We start from the raw sequence: 20,298 nt of genomic DNA, 5'->3' as shown, positions 1-20,298 counted from the left end.
TAAAAGATAGGTTAGAAAAGTGTTTTTATAGACAGTAATGAAACCAATGCTCAGGGAATTAATAGGATGAGACCAATACTACAGTGTTAGTAGGTGATAGGGCTGAATTTGAATCCAAGATGCCTGATTGTAGGGGTACACTCCTGGGCATCACTATTATCCAGCCCAAGTACTTTCAGTATGAAATCAGAAGAGCTTTATAATTCAGTTACCTCCAACTTAAAGACCGGTGCATTGTTTTCCCCAACTGACATTTCTTCAAAAACAAATACAGAATGAATGGCATTTAAAATAAAAAGCAGTCACTGTTTTTTATGCTGGACATTATGTTGACAAATGAGACAGGCTAGTTTAGGGTGAATGCTTGTTATTGCAAGGGATCTAGAGTATATTTGTGTATGTCAAATGAGGCTTCAACTGCATGTCCTCCATGTGGCCACCAATGGAAATACACCATGACATAAACTGATAAAGTGGGGAGATTGTTTTCTGTGTTCTATCCATCTCTATGAGAAATGTGTCATTACCCAGCCTGCAATTGCATCCTTCCCACTGATAGCCTTTCTGTATATCTAGTCAGACCTTGGTAAAAAATTAAATTATGATAAGACAATAAAACACTACATGTTATGTCCTCAAGTCTGAAGATACAGTGGTATGGAGAAATATATACATGATTTGCTTGTCAGCACACCTTTGCTTATCAGAAAGAAGTTTCAGACAGCTGTATGAAAATGACTCATAAATTCTGACCATCCCTAAAGGGAAAAAAATCACTTTATCAAAATGACAACCAACCAGGTCATGTGCTCTTTTGCTCTATGATTTCCATGTCATGGCCCTCAGTTTCCTAATCAAAATCTCTTTGGCTTTTTGCCCTCTGTTCTGCAAACTCTGATTCTATTTATAACTACAGATCATCCACTCTGAGACATGGAGCTGATACAGATACAAAAGAATCATTAGATGAATCAGTGATTGACAAGTTCTATAAATATATGGAGCATGGGATAGAATATGAAAGACAACAAAAGCAAAATCTTATTCTTATAATTTTTAATTTAGGTAGCAGAATATGGGAGTTAACAGTTCAGCTTCTTGGCCTGAATCCATTCTCTTCTCACTAGCTGTGACCCTGGACAATTTAACTTCTCAATTCGTTCAGTTTTCTAATCTCTAGAATTGGATAACCAGGGTGTGTAAGCATTCAAAGTTTTTGAGAATTTAATACAGTAAAATATTTTAATTGCTTAGAATAGTTTATAGTATTAAAAAGCCATCAGTAAATATTACCTATTATAATCATTTGATCCCTTCACACATTCTGTGAAATTGGCACATTCAGCAGTAGGCTCAATTCATATGTGAAAAAAATATGCCCCGAATGGTCAAATGAAAGAAGGCTACCTCTAGCATGTCAGGGTGAGGAGGCTGGCAAATCCTCTCCCCAAAAGCAATTACACACTTGGATAGAACTGCCAAAAATGACTCTATATGCTCTGGGAGGCAGCCCAAAGCATACAGCAAGCTGAGATGAGGTTTTTTGGTTTTTCTTTTCGTTAGAAAGTACTAAATTTCAGACGAGAATAGTCGGAGTTTATAGCGTTCTTGCCTGGAGCAATCCCTTTCACCCAGTCTCTCAGCTAAGTTGGCATGGTGATTCTATCACAGAAGACAATCTAAGAAAATCAGCAGTTCTGAGGCTGGAAAAGGGATTAATTAATTTCTAGTGGAAGACAGTAAACCCATATCCAGCAGAGGAAGGGAAAGGCCTCAATGTAGCCTAGACAAAGATTGTAGTCCAATTTGAAGTGAGCAACAGACTAACCAGGGATTTAGCAGGAGGATCTGGGAGGCAAGATGGCCGGAGACAGGCTTGACATACTCTAAGTATGTCTGGCTGAACACAGAGCCTGCACACATTTGCTTCAAAGGTTGGAGATGGTTCAATATATCCACATATTACTGGCTTGCAGGAGGCTGGACACACATCCAAAAGATATACGAGAGGTTCCAGCAAAAAGTAAATCAGGGCGGATTGAAAACCGCCTAGCTTTGAGTTTATCATCCAGACTACACACAGACACGTGAACCAATCCTGTGCTGCACAATACTGTGAGCAAGTGCCTCTTTAAGTTTTCCTCCCAAGCCTCCTTGTTTGCCTCACCTTAGTCCTGGCCCTGCAATGCAGACATACAGCTACTTCTAGGCTGCCATGCTTAAAATAATAATAACAATCATAATAAATTGAACATCAGCTGACATGCACTGTAAGAAAGACAGATATAATTAATTTAGTCGGGACATGATATTTAAAAAAAATTTCAGGGGGGAAAATAAAAATCAGAAACCAGAGTTGTTGCTATATTATCTAGAATGTCTCCTTCAGAGACTTCCAATAGTATTTCTTGAAAGGCAAGTCTGCTAGCAATATATTCTATTAGTCTTGGTTTATCTACAAATACCTTTTCTCCCCATCATTTATGAAGGATAGTTTTGCTGTATAAAGAATTCTTGTCCAATTTTTTCTTTTATTTCAGTCATTCATCCTATTGCTTTGTGGCTTCCATTATATCAGATTAGAAGTCTGCCATTCATCATATTCTTGTTCCATTGTACTGAGGAATTATTTTTCCCTTTATGCCTAACTCAAAGTCATGACAATTTTATGCTATGTTAGCTAAAAAAAAATTTATAGTTTTATTAAGGTTTTGGATTTACACGTATGTTTGTCTAAGTTTTTTATGTATTGCTATAATAGGATACCACAGACTGGGTAACTTATAAATAAATTACATTTTTTTCTTACCATTCTGGAGGCCAAGACATCCAAGGTCAAAGGGCCTACATCTGGTGAAGGTCTTCTTGCTGCTTTATCCCATGGTGGAAGGCAGATGAGTAAGAGAGCACAATAGAACAAGCCAGCAAGAGGGGGTCAAACCTGCTTTTATAAAAAGGCCACTCTCTTAACAACTAACACAGTCTCATGATTCTGACACTAATTCATTCACAAGGGCAGAGTCCTCATAACCTAATAACCTCTTATTAGGCCCTACTTCACAGCACTTCTGTATTGGGTATTAAGTTTCTAATACATGAACTTTGGGGACACATTTAAATCCTGGCAATATCCATTTTGAGTTGCCTTTTGTATATGGTGTTGATTTACAGACAGAATATTGTTTTTACTTTCTTTTTATTTCTTTTTCATCTAAGTATATCCCATTGTTTCTACTCTATTTGGCAAAATAGCTATCTTTTCTCCATCAAATTACCTTTGTATTTGTGCAAAAAATCAATTGTCCATATAGTTCTGGGACTATTTCTGGACTCTATAGTGTATTTGAGCAAAATGTACATTGTGACATCATTGAGTGTTGTGTTCTAGAAATATGAAAAAATGTCAATTACTAAAATTTGTTTGATAATGTTGTTCTGGTCTTCTATATATTTCTATATCTTTCTTTCTTTACAGTCCTAGAAGATATCATCCTGTATGTTCCTTCTTGTTTTGTTTCTTCAGTGTTGTTTTTGGACTTTGTTTACCTCTGGATGCTTTTAATATTTCTAGTTTACATGTTTCATTAATTTTTCAGAGAACTACTTGATACTTACAACATACCTGTAGATTTGTGTTAGTGTTTCAGAGACTATAAGCATAGAGGTTAGAAATAGCAAATAAATAAAAAACCGGCAGTGTAATTGAGCAGGTACTTATGGAAGCTTTTCTTTTCCCAAATGACACTAGTATGAAAACAAAAATTTATGCTTTGTCTTTCTTTGCTGGCATTGTTTTTTCTTGTCTAATCTGTCAATGAAGACATAGTTATTCAAGGATCATTTTATCTTGTAGGAGTCCCCCCACTTATCACTGCCCAAAACCTTATCTGTTGAGTTTTATGCAGCTGCAGGTATCAAACAACCCAGTTTCTTAAGTGGTAAATGCCCTCAGAGCAGCTGAGGCTTCAGTCATTACGTAAGTCTAGTGGGGAGAGAGCTAGGTGTACGGATATAGATTTTAATATACATAGGCATAAATATACATATAAACGTGCACATACACACATATATACATAAAATTACTATATTGGACAGAAGAGATTATCCTACTGTGTGTTATATGTATCATTATGTATAATTCGTTTAACTCAAACTGAAAAAATACTCATGAATAAAATTATCTATTTCAGTAGTTACTTGTCTGATTTAAAGTTAGCTTAGGGCAAATATAACTTCCCTACTGAATTTTTTGAAATGAAATTCTGGGAAATATGAAGTAAATAGATCATAGGCACTATAATAGCCAACTAAATCATTTACAATTTTTTCAAAAAAAAATTTTTTTCAGAAATTGATGTTGACCAAATCCTCTTCTTTTCTCTTAGGAATACTCCTTGGTTCAATTTTTTCTCCATAACTCCAAAACTTAACTTACAGAGATTTTCTAAATACAAAATTTCCTTCATATTATGTTTGTTTTTCTTTTACTCTTATAATTCATAATAGCTTTTTTGTTCCTAGCACATGAAATTTTTAGTCTTTTTATGATGGTCGATTTATGAGAAACATGTTCACTTCCTCATTAATTTGATCTGTCGCTATATCCAATGATTGTTCTCTCTCTGGAAAGAAACTGGTCATGCAAATTTCCATGTAGAGTGGTATTTAAGAAATCAGGAGCTACAAAACAAAAAAGGAACTCTCATGGAATTAGAATTATAATAATCTACTAAAACTTATGAAATAGCTGGTTATAAAAATATAAGATAAAACCCTTCACGTAGTAGAAGAAAAACAAGTATGTTTTATACTAAACCTTCTCCTTGCTGTGGGCTGCTTTTACTATAGGATGGGACATTTTGTTATCATGCTGTTTTGGAGCTTATAGAGTGGAAAATTAGTACAGGATTCCAACGATACTTGTCAAATATCTATTTTGTTCCAAGACACCAATATAACCTATCATGAAGTCTGAAAAAAATCATAATAATATTGTTAAGTAGATCCCATTAATAAGTAAGTGGGTCAAATGAGTTATCAACTACAAATTATTGGAAAGTAACTAATCGCCAGAGAGTGAATCTGGTGGTCCACATTTCAGGTTTTGTAGTTTTAATACTCCCAACATACTTAATTTGTGAATATTATTGTGAAGTCTATTAAATGTAATAATCAGGGCTTTCAGAAATAAAGTTAGTAATTGCAGGTTCTACAATTTATCAGTGCTAGAAGTAGGATCCATTTGACACTTAAGACTGCTATAAACCACCACATGGGGCCTCAAGTTTTGGCTAAATTTTTCCACCCAGGTGGCATTGGCAAATATATTTTAAAATTTAAGACCTACTGATCTACCATGACAAATAATGATTTAACTAGCATCCAAATAAGTCTGTATCACCTTTAAACACATCATGCTGGATTTTAGTAACAATCAACTAATCCACATCCTAACTGTATGCAAAGATTGAAACTACATATAGAATCATGCACGTTTTATGTTGTAAATGATCTAAGAAATCTTATGTTTTCAAATCTTGAGAACTTTACATTTCACTTGCCTGCAGCAAATAATATGACCAAAATCCCTTTAATCAAAGTGGATTCATCATTACAAAATAAAACATGATTTTAATAAAAACATAAACCACATCTTTAAATACAAAATCTTTTTTTCAGCTGAAATAGATGATTTTAGAAAGGACAAAGGATACTTCTTAAGACAACAATTTAAAAAATGGTGAAGAAATGCAGCCTCCAAAAGAAACTTTCATCAGAGCAAACAGACAACCTACAGAATGGGAGAAAAAATTTGCAATCTATCAATCTGACAAAGGTCTAATATCCAGCATCTTTGAGGAACTTAAACAAATTTACCAGAAAAAGAAACCCGTTACTGTAGCCTTGTAGTATAGTTTGAAGTCAGGTAGTGTGATGCCTCCAGCTTTGTTCTTTTGGCTTAGGATTGACTTGGCGATGGGGGCTCTTTTTTGGTTCCATATGAACTCAGTTTTTTCCAATTCTGTGAAGAAAGTCATTGGTAGCTTGATGGGGATGGCATTGAATCTGTAAATTACCTTGGGCAGTATGGCCATTTTCATGATATTGATTCTTCCTACCCATGAGCATGGAATGTTCTTCCATTTGTTTGTATCCTCTTTTATTTCCTTGAGCAGTGGTTTGTAGTTCGCCTTGAAGAGGTCCTTCACGTCCCTTGTAAGTTGGATTCCTAGGTATTTTATTCTCTTTGAAGCAATTGTGAATGGGAGTTCACTCATGATTTGGCTCTCTGTTTGTCTGTTGTTGGTGTATAAGAATGCTTGTGATTTTTGTACATTGATTTTGTATCCTGAGATTTTGCTGAAGTTGCTTATCAGCTTAAGGAGATTTTGGGCTGAGACGATGGGGTTTTCTAGATATACAATCATGTCGTCTGCAAACAGGGACAATTTGACTTCCTCTTTTCCTAATTGAATACCCATTATTTCCTTCTCTTGCCTAACTGCCCTGGCCAGAACTTCCAACACTACGTTGAATAGGAGTGGTGAGAGAGGGCATCCCTGTGTTGTGCCAGTTTTCAAAGGGAATGCTTCCAGTTTTTGCCCATTCAGTATGATATTGGCTGTGGGTTTGTCATAGATAGCTCTTATTATTTTGAGATACATCCCATCAATACCTAATTTATTGAGAGTTTTTAGCATGATGGGTTGTTGAATTTTGTCAAAGGCCTTTTCTGCATCTATTGAGATAATCATGTGGTTTTTGTCTTTGGTTCTGTTTATATGCTGGATTACATTTATTGATTTGCGTATATTGAACCAGCCTTGCATCCCAGGGATGAAGCCCACTTGATCATGGTGGATAAGCTTTTTGATGTGCTGCTGGATTCGGTTTGCCAGTATTTTATTGAGGATTTTTGCATCAATGTTCATCAAGGATATTGGTCTAAAATTCTCTTTTTTGGTACCAAAACAGAGATATAGATCAATGGAACAGAACAGAGCCCTCAGAAATAATGCCGCATATCTACAACTATCTCATCTTTGACAAACGTGAGAAAAAGAAGCAATGGGGAAAGGATTCCCTATTTAATAAATGGTGCTGGGAAAACTGGCTAGCCATATAGAGAAAGCTGAAACTGGATCCCTTCCTTACACCTTATACAAAAATCAATTCAAGATGGATTAAAGACTTAAACGTTAGACCTAAAACCATAAAAACCCTAGAAGAAAACCTAGGCATTACCATTCAGGACATAGGCATGGGCAAGGACTTCATGTCTAAAACACCAAAAGCAATGGCAACAAAAGCCAAAATTGACAAATGGGATCTAATGAAACTAAAGAGCTTCTGCACAGCAAAAGAAACTACCATCAGAGTGAACAGGCAACCTACAAAATGGGAGAAAATTTTTGCAACCTACTCATCTGACAAAGGTCTAACATCCAGAATCTACAATGAACTCAAACAAATTTACAAGAAAAAAACAAACAACCCCATCAAAAAGTGGGCAAAGGACATGAACAGACACTTCTCAAAAGAAGACATTTATGCAGCCAAAAAACACATGAAAAAATGCTCACCATCACTGGCCATCAGAGAAATGCAAATCAAAACCACAATGAGATGCCATCTCACACCAGTTAGAATGGCAATCATTAAAAAGTCAGGAAACAACAGGTGCTGGAGAGGATGTGGAGAAACAGGAACACTTTTACACTGTTGGTGGGACTGTAAACTAGTTCAACCATTGTGGAAGTCAGTGTGGCGATTCCTCAGGGATCTAGAACTAGAAATAGCATTTGACCCAGCCATCCCATTACTGGGTATATACCCAAAGGACTATAAATCATGCTGCTATAAAGACACATGCACACGTATGTTTATAGCGGCACTATTCACAATAGCAAAGACTTGGAACCAACCCAAATGTCCAACAATGATAGACTGGATTAAGAAAATGTGGCACATATACACCATGGAATACTATGCAGCCATAAAAAAGGATGAGTTCATGTCCTTTGTAGGGACATGGATGAAATTGGAAATCATCATTCTCAGTAAACTATCATAAGAACAAAAAACCAAACACCACATATTCTCACTCATAGGTGGGAATTGAACACTGAGAACACGTGGACACAGGAAGGGGAACATCACACTCTGGGGACTGTTGTGGGGTGGGGGGAGGGGGCAGGGATAGCATTGGGAGATATATCTAATGCTAGATGACGAGTTAGTGGGTGCAGCACACCAGCATGGCACATGTATACATATGTAACTAACCTGCACATTGTGCACATGTACCCTAAAACCAAAAGTATAATAATAATAAATAAATAGAAGAAACCCATTAAAAAGTGGGCAAAGGACATGAATAGACACTTCTCAAAAGAAGACATACATGTGGCCAAGAAACTTATGGAAGAAAGCTCAAAATCACTGATTATTAGAGAAATGCAAATAAAAACCACAATGAGATGCAATCTCATACAGTCAGACTAGCTATTATTAAAAAGTCAAAAATAGCAGATGCTGGCGAGGTTGTGGAGGAAAAGGAATGCTTTTACACTGTTGGAGGGAATATAAATTAGTTCAATCATTGTGGAAGACAGTGTGGTGATTCCTCCAAGACCTAGAGGCAGAAATACCATTTGACCTAGCAATCCCACTACTGGGTATATACCCAAAGTGATATAAATCATTCTGTTATAAAGATACATGCACCTGTATGTCCATTGCAGCACTATTCATAAGAGCAAAGACATGGAATCAACCTAAATGCCCATCAATGACAGACTGGATAAAGAAAATGTGGGACACATACACTACAGGATACTACGCAGCCATAAAAAGGAATGAGATCATATCCTTTGTAGGGACATGGATGTAGCTGGATGCCATTACCCTAAGCAAACTAATACAGGAACAGAAAGCCAAATACCACATGTTGTCACTTATAAGTGGGAGCTGAATGATGAGAACATATGGACACATGGGAATGAGAAACACTGGGGCCTGTTGGAGGGTGGGGGTGGGAGGAGGGAAGATATCAGGAAAAATAGCGAATGGATGCTAGGTGACTGGGTGATCTGTGCAGGAAACCACCATGGCACATGTACCCCTTGACTTAAAAGTTGGAAATCAAAAAAATAAAAGAATAAAAAAGAAATGCATCCTTCAAGGCCTTCAGGTACATGTCTCCAAGGTATATAGGGCATACCAGTTTCAATAAACCAAATAGCTTTCTATGGATTATTTTGTTCATTCATCCAATTTTAAACTTCCATTTTAGTGCTTGCAGCAGTTTATTATCAGTGTTATCAGTGCTGATGCCTACTTTTATAATCTTGCTGTTTCTTAGAGGTGCATTTTATAGAGCTGTGCTAACTCTGCCTTTGCGATATATTGCCTATACCAAAATTCTTAAACAATCTCTTTCATATCTTTAGCTCCCTTGTTTGCACTTATTATTGAGTTACTGATAAATTGTATCAAGGTAAATGGAATTTTTATCATATTTAATTTTCTTCTGAGGTACTGTTTTCTGGTTAACAACATTTTCTTGCTCTCTGATAGTGTCTCTTTAATCTTCTGAATGCTGCAATTATAGAACGGTCTTCTAAAAACATTACGAAATTAGCAAACAAAAGCTTTTCCTATATTCAATTTAAATGCCTTCCCCATAAACTATTTTTCAGCACTTATTAACCCACAGCTACATATAAAAAAATAGTGCTGAGATTCTACTTTAGAACTGAGTATACGGAATACTAAAAAGTTTTACAGAACAATCATATATACTTGAATAATATATAATAAACTCATTTCTGAAGTGTAACCCTATCATATGTTTTCTCATTTATTTCAATAACATCTTTCATCTGTATGTGGTCTTTGGCTAATGACAGAATGGCTTTATTTAAGTCTCTTTATATGTGTGTGTATATATATATATGTGAATACACAAAAAATTATTAAACAATTATAGGAAGTCGATCTGACTTTCTTTTTTTTTTTTTTTTTGAGAAGGAGTTTCGCTCTTGTTGCCCAGGCTGGAGTGCAATGGTGTGATCTCAGCTCATGGCAACTTCCGCCTCCCGGTCTTAAGCGATTCTCCTGCCTCAGCCTCCTGAGTAGCTGGGATTACAAGCATGCACCACCACGCCTGGCTAATTTTGTATTTTTAATAGAGACGGGGTTTCTCCATGTTGGTCGGGCTGGTCTCAAATTCCTGACTTCAAGTGATCCGCTTGTCTTGGCCTCCCAAAGTGCTGGGAGAAAAGGAGTGAGCCATCGTGCCCGGCCGAGCTGACCTTTTTGTCTGGCTTCAAATACCATTCTGACCAGCACTGCAAATTTGTGCAGAGAAAACTAACTTAAAGTCATGATAATTGAAGTTTTGTAATGTGTTTTATCATTTAAAAATATACACACATATTGACTTTACATTTTGCCTTAATTAAATCTAGTAATTGACAATTTTCAAAGAGTATAAAAAGAAAATTCTGGAATTACCATCAAAATTTAAAATGGATAAAAATTCTTTCTCTATTTTCTGGATTGTCTTGAATTATCTTCATGGATCTACTATTTTTAAAAACTTCTTTTTATCTCTATTCCTTGCTTTTAAACTTTCCTTGTAACTGCTCAAAGACTGGAGTCCAACTAAAAACAGTCATAATTCTAGGTTGTTAACTTTGTAGTGAAAAATAAAAGAAGCGGAGAAAACTAAAAACAATAGAGCATATGAAAATCTCTATTTTTGTGGCAAATTCAAATGTATACTAATGGTCTTGTTTTGATCACTTTATATATTACTGGAGGAGATATCAGTGAATCAAACAAAATCTATATCCCAAGTGTCATAGACTGTAGCAGAAAATAGTTAATCTTGTGAAAAAATGAATAATAAGAATGTACAATTCTTAAACATCTAATTAATATGCTTATGCATGCAACAAATATTTAATATACACACGCACAAAGGCACTATACAAAATAACTCACATTTTGGTCTTTAAGAGATTACCATAGTTACATATACAACAAGTCACATAAGAAAGATGTGAAAATTGACTTGTCACTTTAATTTTGAAATACCTGAAATAGACCTCTGCCTTCCAGGAATGGAGGAGTAAATTTTCTGGCTTCTAGAAATGGAGAAGTAGCTAGGCCAAACTTATTGCAAGAAAAACATTGTACAATCTCAACAAAATACAAGAAGTAGCTATTTGAAGGTATTGAAAAGAGACCAAAAGTTGGGAGAAATTAGAGGAACATACATCTGAAAAGATAAACTGTCATATTTCGATTCTGCTAGAGTAGCAGAGAGATGCTGTTTATTAGTTTGAGGTTGGAAGGTATTGAATTTGAAAGAATAGCCAGCAAGTAAGAACAAGAGAGTGGAGGTATTCAGGAGGAAGAGCCATAAAAGACCAAAAGTCTACATTTAAAATCCACCCAAAGCATTGAATGAATACTAACTTATGTACGCAAAGGTGACACCCTAAAGAGTATAGTGAAAAAATAGCAGCCAGAAGCTGAACGAACTTTGCAGAGATTTCACTGACTTCCCACTTCAGAGCAGATAAAAATGGAATTTGAGTTCAACCAAGTCAAATGCCTGTAAAAAACAAATCTACAGAGGAATGTATCAAAATGCAGATTTTCTAAAACTTAATATTTGTAAAATCCAACATACAATTAGAAACTACTGAACATACGATGAAACAGAAATATATGACCCATATTCAAGAAAATAAACATTCAAAGAAAACAACCCTGAGATAATTACACATTATAATGAATACAAAAGGACTTTAAAAAACCCTACTGTAAATATATTTAAGTACTTAAAAGAAAATACATGCATAATAAGTAGAGACAGACTATCAACACAAATATAGAAACAAAACAAAATGAAATAAAAATTCTACAGCTGAAAAGCACAATAACTGATATAAAAATACTTGGAAAGGGTTCAGAAAATAATATCAATGGCAGAAATAAAATAACCAATGATCTTGTGGATAAATAGAAGGAAATCATATAATCTTATGAACTAAAGAAAAAAAATAGAAAAAAAAAGAAGTGTCTTAGAAGCCTATATGACAATATTCAGTGAAATCTATTATATGTGTGACTGGAATTCTGGAAGGACCAGAGACAGATCATGGACATTGAGGAAGAAAAACATGAAGAAATAATGGCTGAAAATGTTCCAAATTTGGTAACAGACATTCATTTATAGACTCAAGAAGCTCAATACAATAGTCTAGAAGTATAAATGCAATAACAAGTATATACCTGGACATGTGATATTAAAATGTTGATATCCAAAGATAAAGAGAAAATCCTGAAAGTCACCAAAGAATATTGAAATATTACAAATAGGAGAAGAGTTATTCAAATTAGGAATGACTTATCAGAAACATTAATGGACAAATGAGAGTGGAACATCTTTAAAATGCTGAAAGAAAATAACTGTAAAAGGAAAATTATTTAAAAGGTATTTAAATACCTTTTAAAAGGAAAAGTAAAATAAAGATATTTCAGATAAAAATTGGAATACTTCATTGTCAGAAGATGTGGCCTAAAGGAAATTCTTCAGGCTGGAAGAAAGTTACACCAAATGATAATTTAAATCAACGGGATGAAAGTGGTAATTATCTCAATTTTATAGTTGAGAAAATTGAGGCATAGATAAAGTTTTGTCCCTGAGTACAGAAACCAGGAAACTCAAAATACAGAAATAGGAAATTTATTTTTCATGTTGTTAACCTTTGTAGTTGATGTTTTAACTTACAGATAGACAGATAGGTAGACAGATAGATAGATAGATAGATAGATAGATAGATAGATAGACCAATAGAGATAGAGATATCTTTTACCTATGTATCTATAAAAGATATTTATATATATATATCTTTTATATATATAAAGATATCTCTATCTCTGTATATTGCTGTATCCCTTAAAAGTCACAAAGACAAACATAAATTATAAATGGAATTACACAAATACCATTTCTTAACTATACACCTTTCTCAAAGTACAAGCTCCCAATTTTTTATTGTTTTACATTTAATTTGACAATGATGTCTCAATTTGTTTGACTATGGAGTTAAATATAGTATCAACTCCTTTCCGAAGGGAAAATAACAAAAAAATTGGTGAACTCTGTCAGTACTCAAATATAACCAAAGAAATAGTAATTCTAAAGAGATTTTGGTCAATGTATTCAGAGATTAGCAATGCAAAAACATGTACACACATACATACATAAATGTAGAAACATTCAAACTCATACACTTTTTACTAACAAAACCCACAAATTCTAAATCCTGCATTTCTTGGTGAATGGATCAGAAAATTAATCCTAGAATACTCTTCAGTACCTGATTACAAAAAAAGGTTTTACAAACTGACTCATTGAAAATATTGGCTGGGCACAGTGGCTCAGGCGTGTAATCCCAGCACTTTGGGAGGCCGAGGTGGGTGTATCACCTGAGGCCAGGAGTTCAAGCAACCTGGCCAGTATGGTGAAATCTCGCCTCTACTAAAAATACAAAAATTAGCCGGGCATGATGGCATATGCCTGTAGCCCCAGCTACTCTGGATGAGGCAAGAGAATTGCTCAAACTGAGGAGGCGGAGGTTGCAGTTAGCCCAGATTGTACCACTGCACTCCAGCCTGGGTGACACAGCGAGACTCCATTTCCAAAAAAAAAAAAAAAAAAAAAAAAATAGGAAAATATACGGGAGTGTAGCAGTGGTGGTAATGTAAAGAAAGTGTAGAAGGCACAGAACAGGACTTTGGAGAAAAGGATTAAAGTCTCAGTAATATTGCTGAGCTAGCTGTATATTCTGAAAGGTTTCATTTGGTTGTTTTGTAAACTAAACAAGATAAAACAGGTTGAAAATATTGAGACGTGATATAAAATGAGAAGTATGAGGTTTTATAAGCGTCTTAACTTTTAAAGGTCATTTTTTTTTCTTTTTTTGAGACAGAGTCTTGCCTGCCCTGTCACCCAGGCTGGAGTGCAATGGGGCAATCTCGGCTCACTGCAACCTCTGCCTCCCAGGTTCAAGCAATTCTCCTGCCTCAACCTCCCAAGTAGCTGGAATTACAGGCATGAGCCATGATACCTGGCTAATTTTTGTATTTTTAGTAGAGATGAGGTTTTGCCATATTGGCCAGGCTAGTCTTGAACTCCTGTCCTCAAGTGATCTACCTGCCTCAGCCTCCCAAAGTGCTGGGATTACAAGTGTGAGCCGCCATGCCTGGCAAAAGTCTTTTGTTTTAACTACTCAAATCATTATTGTTTTCTTCAGCTACTATTTAAATTGGAGAACGTGACACATAATCTCTCTGTAACTGGATTAAAATTGGGGAAAAATAAAATAACAGTGTGTTCTCTGTTTTCTCCAAAGCAGACAGATATCCCAATAAACAAAGTTTGCTATTCATACTATCAAGTGAAATGCTGGAAATTTACAATAAATATTGGATGGTGGAATAACAACTTTCACCATATCCAATATTTATTAAATGTCTTCAAAATTTTATATGCTTCATGATTTTCTGTTTTCTTGTTCTATCATTTACTGGAATACAGTTGGGGGATACAGCGGGGTATTGAAATCTCTTTCTATAATTACAAATTTGTCTTTTTCTCCTTGAAATGTTATCAGTTTTTTAAAAGCTCTGTTATTAGGTACAAAATGTTCAGGATGGTGATATCCTCTTGAAAAATTGATAACTTTCTTATAAAATAAATGTATCTGGTACCATTTTTTTCTGCAAAATATACTGTATCTGGTTATTATATAGTCACTTCCACTTTCTTATAGTTAATTTTAGAAAGATATAGCCTTTTTTATTTTTTATTTATTTATTTATTTTTTTTGAGACAGAGTCTTGCCCTGTCGCCCAGGCTGGAGTGCAATGGCATGATCTCAGCTTACTGCAACTTCTGCCTCTAGGGTTCAAACAATTCTCCCGTCTCACCCTTCTGAGTAACTGGGTTTACAGGCGCTCACCACCATGCCCAGCTAATTTTTGTGTTTTTAGTAGAGACAGGGTTTCACCATGTTGGCCAGGGTGGTCTCGAATTCCTGACGTCCAGTGATCCGCCCACCTCAGCCTCCCAAAGTGCTGGGATTACAGGCGTGAGCCATCAGGCCCGGCCAATACAGCTTTTTATATCCTTTAACTTTTAACTAATTTGTGTCTTTACAAGAAAATGCTTCTCATAGGCAGCATATAGATGGGTCTATCTAATCTGAAAACCTCTCACTTTTAACTGGAGTCCTTAGACCATTTATATTTAATGATTATTGTTATGGTTAGGCTTAAATCTCTCTTCTCATTATTTTTTTTCTATATATCTTACATGTTCTTTGTTTCCATGTTGCTTTTTTTTTTTTTTTGCTTTCTTCTAGAGAAAAATTTAAATTTATCTATTTTATCTCCATTGTTGATTTAGCTACAACTCTTTCTTTTGCAAAGATAGCAGTTGCTGAGTTTATAATATATATTGGACCCTTCACAGATTGTCTTCAAATGATACTATATTTCTTCTTGCAAAGTATAAGAATTTCACATTAAATAGTTTCATTTCTCAATTCCCACCTTTATGCTATTGTTGTCATTCATTTTACTTTTTTTTTTTTTTTTTTTTTTTTTGAGACAGAATCTTGCTCTGTCGCCCAGGCTGGAGTGCAGTGGCACAATCTTGATCTCGGCTCACTGCAAGCTCCGCCTCCTGGGTTCACGCCATTCTCCTGCCTCAGCTTCCCAAGTAGCTGGGAACTGCAGGCGCCTGCCACCACGCTGGGCTAATTTCATTTTACTTTTATTTAGTACAAAAACTGCAAAGCATTGTTATTTAGTGTAAAATTTTGTTAGTTACTTTGTAAAGAAATTTACATAAGAAGAAAACCAATAATATATTTTTTCTTGTTACTATTTCCAGTGTTCCTTACTCCTTTTGCATTTCTATATTTCCATTAGGTATCTTTTATTTTTCTGCCCAGAGGACTTCCTTTAATGTCTCTTGTAAGGCTGGTTTGTTAAAAAATAATTTTTTTCAGTGTTTCTAAGTCTGATAAATTCTTGATTTCATGGTTTTTTTGAAAAGATATGTTAACTCTTTTAAAAATTCTAGTTGCTAGATATATTGCTTCAGTACTTTAAACATAATGCTTTACTGTCTTCTTGCTTAGATTGATTATGATAGTAAATCCTGTTATTTTTATCTTTTCTTTCCTCTATACTTAACTCACCATTTTTTTAATTAAAAAAATCCTTAAACACTAAAATTTTTATTACTGATTTGAGTAATTCGTTTCTGAAGTGTTTGATAGAGTTTTCTTTCTGCTTCTTCTGCTTAGGGTTCATAGAGCTTTTTGGAAAATTTGGAGACATTATTTCTTCAAGTATTTTACTGCTCCTTTCTTCCCTTTGAAGACTACAATTTTATATGTAATGTATCTTAAAGTTGCCTCACAGCTCACTGATACACTTTTTCTTCTTCAATTGTTTTTCTCTTTGTGTTACATTTTGTTCATTATCTGTTGCTATGTGTTCAAGTTCACTAATCTCTATTATCTGGGCTGGAGTGCAGGGGTGTGATCATAGCTCACTGCAGCCTCAAACTTCTGGGCTCAAGCAATCCTCCTGCCTCATCTTCCCAAGCAGCTGGAACCACAGGTGCACACCACCACTTATGGGTATTTTTAAATTTTTTATTTATTGTAGAGAAGGGGTCTCACTATGTTGCCCAGGCTAATCTCAAACTCTGGGCCTCAAGCAATTCTCCTACCTCAGTCTCCTAAAGTCCTGAGATTACAGGCATGAGGCACTGTACCCAACTTGTTTTTAAGATGTGTTTAGTTTAGTGCTAATAACTCCCCAATATTGAGACAAGACCCTTGTGAGTACTCTACCCTCTAACACATAAAGATTTTACCAAGTGGTGGGATTAGGCACCCTATTCTTGTGTGAGGTGTTGACTACTCTTTATTTTCTAACGGTACTTTTTTTTTGTAAGTTTGTTTTTACTTTTTTTTCTTTGTATCCTTCGTTCCTTTGCTTCTCTTGCCTTGTTTTATTCTCATGTCCTCTTTTCCTTTTCTTTTTTTTTTTTTTTTTTCTGGTAATTTCTTTTATTATTATTATTATTATACTTTAAGTTTTAGGGTACATGTGCACAATGTGCAGGTTTGTTACATATGTATACATGTGCCATGCTGGTGTGCTGCACCCATTAATTCGTCATTTAGCATTAGGTATATCTCCTAATGCAATCCCTACCCCCTGCCCCAGCCCCACAACAGTCCCCAGAGTGTGATGTTCCGCTTCCTGTGTCCATGTGTTCTCATTGTTCAATTCCCACTTATGAGTGAGAATATGTGGTGTTTGGTTTTTTGTTCTTGCAATAGTTTACTGAGAATGATGATTTCCAGTTTCATCCATGTCCCTACAAAGGACATGAACTCATCATTTTTTATGGCTGCATAGTATTCCATGGTGTATATGTGCCACATTTTCTTAATCCAGTCTATCATTTTTGGACATTTGGGTTGGTTCCAAGTCTTTACTATTGTGAATAGTGCCACAATAAACATACGTGTGCATATGTCTTTATAGCAGCATGATTTATAGTCCTTTGGGTATATACCCAGTAATGGGATGGCTGGGTCAAATGGTATTTCTAGTTCTAGATCCCTGAGGAATCGCCACACTGACTTCCACAATGGTTGAACTAGTTCACAGTCCCACCAACAGTGTAAAAGTGTTCCTATTTCTCCACATCCTCTCCAGCACCTGTTGTTTCCTGACTTTTTAATGATTTTGCCATTCTAACTGGTGTGAGATGGTATCTCATTGTGGTTTTGATTTGCATTTCTCTGATGCCCAGTGATGGTGAGCATTTTTTCATGTGTTTTTTGGCTGCATAAATGTCTTCTTTTGAGAAGTGTCTGTTCATGTCCTTTGCCCACTTTTTGATGGGGTTGTTTGTTTTCTTCTTGTAAATTTGTTTGAGTTCATTGTAGATTCTGGATATTAGCCCTTTGTCAGATGAATAGGTTGCGAAAATTTTCTCCCATTTTGTAGGTTGCCTGTTCACTCTGATGGTAGTTTCTTTTGCTGTGCAGAAGCTCTTTACTTGAATTAGATCCCATTTGTCAATTTTGGCTTTTGTTGCCGTTGCTTTTGGTGTTTTACCAAAATCTCCTTAAGCTGATAAGCAACTTCAGCAAAGTCTCAGGATACAAAACCAATGTACAAAAATCACAAGCATTCTTATACACCAATAACAGACAAACAGAGAGCCAAATCATGAGTGAACTCTCATTCACAATTGCTTCAAAGAGAATAAAATACCTAGGAATCCAACTTACAAGGGACATGTAGGACCTCTTCAAGGAGAACTACAAACCACTGCTCAATGAAATAAAAGAGGATACAAAGAAATGGAAGAACATTCCATGCTCATGGGTAGGAAGAATCAATATCGTGAAAATGGCCATACTGCCCAAGGTAATTTATAGATTCAATGCCATCCCCATCAAGCTACCAATGACTTTCTTCACAGAATTGGAAGAAACTACTTTAAAGTTCATATGGAACCAAAAAAGAGCTCACATCGCCAAGTCAATCCTAAGCCAAAAGAACAAAGCTGGAGGCATCATGCTACCTGACTTCAAACTATACTACAAGGCTACCGTAACCAAAACAGCATGGTACTGGTACTAAAACAGAGTTATAGATCAATGGAACAGAACAGAGCCCTCAGAAATAATGCCACATATCTACAACTATCTGATCTTTTACAAACCTGAGAAAAACAAGCAATGGGGAAAGGATTCCCTATTTAATAAATGGTGCTGGGAAAACTGGCTAGCCATATGTAGAAAGCTGAATCTGGATCCCTTCCTTACACCTTATACAAAAATTAATTCAAGGTGGATTAAAGACTTAAACGTTAGACCTAAAAGCATAAAAACCCTAGAAGAAAACCTAGGCATTACCATTCAGGACATAGGCACGGGCAAGGACTTCTTTTCCTTTTCTTAATACTGCTTAAACCCCTTCATTTCTTCCATTTCTTTATTTTTTTCCTTGTATTCTTGAAATAAGTGAAAGTGCCTCAATTATAGACACAGCACTGTGCTCAGCTCTATGAGAGATACTTAGAAGTATATAATATGGCCTTTGCGACATTCTATTTAGAGAAATAGAATATGACAATTATGCTTGCATTGTCAAATGTATTTTAAACATTAAAAGTACTGAAGGTATTGTTTGCAGATGGATACATGTTAAGATCAGATAAGTAAAAAGAAATGAAGTTGGCATTTGAGGTCAGTTTACCTTTCCAAATGAAGTTCCAGACACCAGGACACAAGAAGAAAGAGTGGGGACAGGGTGTATGTAAAGTGAGATTTGTGAATCACGTTTGAACAGTCTAAATAAGCTATGCTAAATAGATTTTTTCTAGTTTTTCAAATAATTAGGACCCACTAAATGATTTTGTATATGAATGTGTTATGAACAAAGATTTTTTTCCCCCAAGACAAAGTCTTTGGGGGAAAGACTACTCTTGATGCTTCACTATTCAAATTCCATAAAAGGTACACACCAATTTACATTTATAGCTGAGAAATGGTGGTGGTGCATCTAGAAATTACTTCATTATTAAAAGTAGTCTCTTAAGTAGAATTCAAGCATCCTTAGTTACCCACCTATAATCCTGGACTCAAGGAAATATTTGAATTTCTTGTAAATATTCTCTTCTTTCTCCTAGAGACTTACTGTCATGCCAAAGTCTAGTTTGGTAGCAAGTTTTGACCTTTTGTTCTGGTCATCATCTACATGCTTACTGTTAAGCAAGTACCTATTTCTCTTTAAGTGCCCTGTGCGAGAAAAGATCCCATTTTCTAACTATACCCACATGAGCAAAATCTAGATCTTATGAAACAGGGATAACAAAAGCTGCGGCTACACTTAACTCTAGCTTGGCCAAAGTAGTTAATTTCGTCAAAGCTTCAAAAAAATTACTTTTGCAGATAAATTTTATTTGAAATGTAAATACAGTTTTGCAATGAATACTGTTCAGTACTTTCTTATTTTTAATTAATAATCAGATGTTACTTCTTTGTGCTATGAGCCCAGAATGAGAAAATTGTACCAAATGTGTCAATATTGAATAACTGTTTCCCTGATCAATTGCCAGTAAATATGAATAAATTGTATTACTTAAAATATGTGGGAGATATTTTGAACATC

The sequence above is a fragment of the Pongo abelii genome, chromosome 4 (assembly GCF_028885655.2).
Source record: "Pongo abelii isolate AG06213 chromosome 4, NHGRI_mPonAbe1-v2.0_pri, whole genome shotgun sequence".
NCBI lineage: Eukaryota > Metazoa > Chordata > Mammalia > Primates > Hominidae > Pongo > Pongo abelii.
This window is presented reverse-complemented; position numbering follows the sequence as displayed.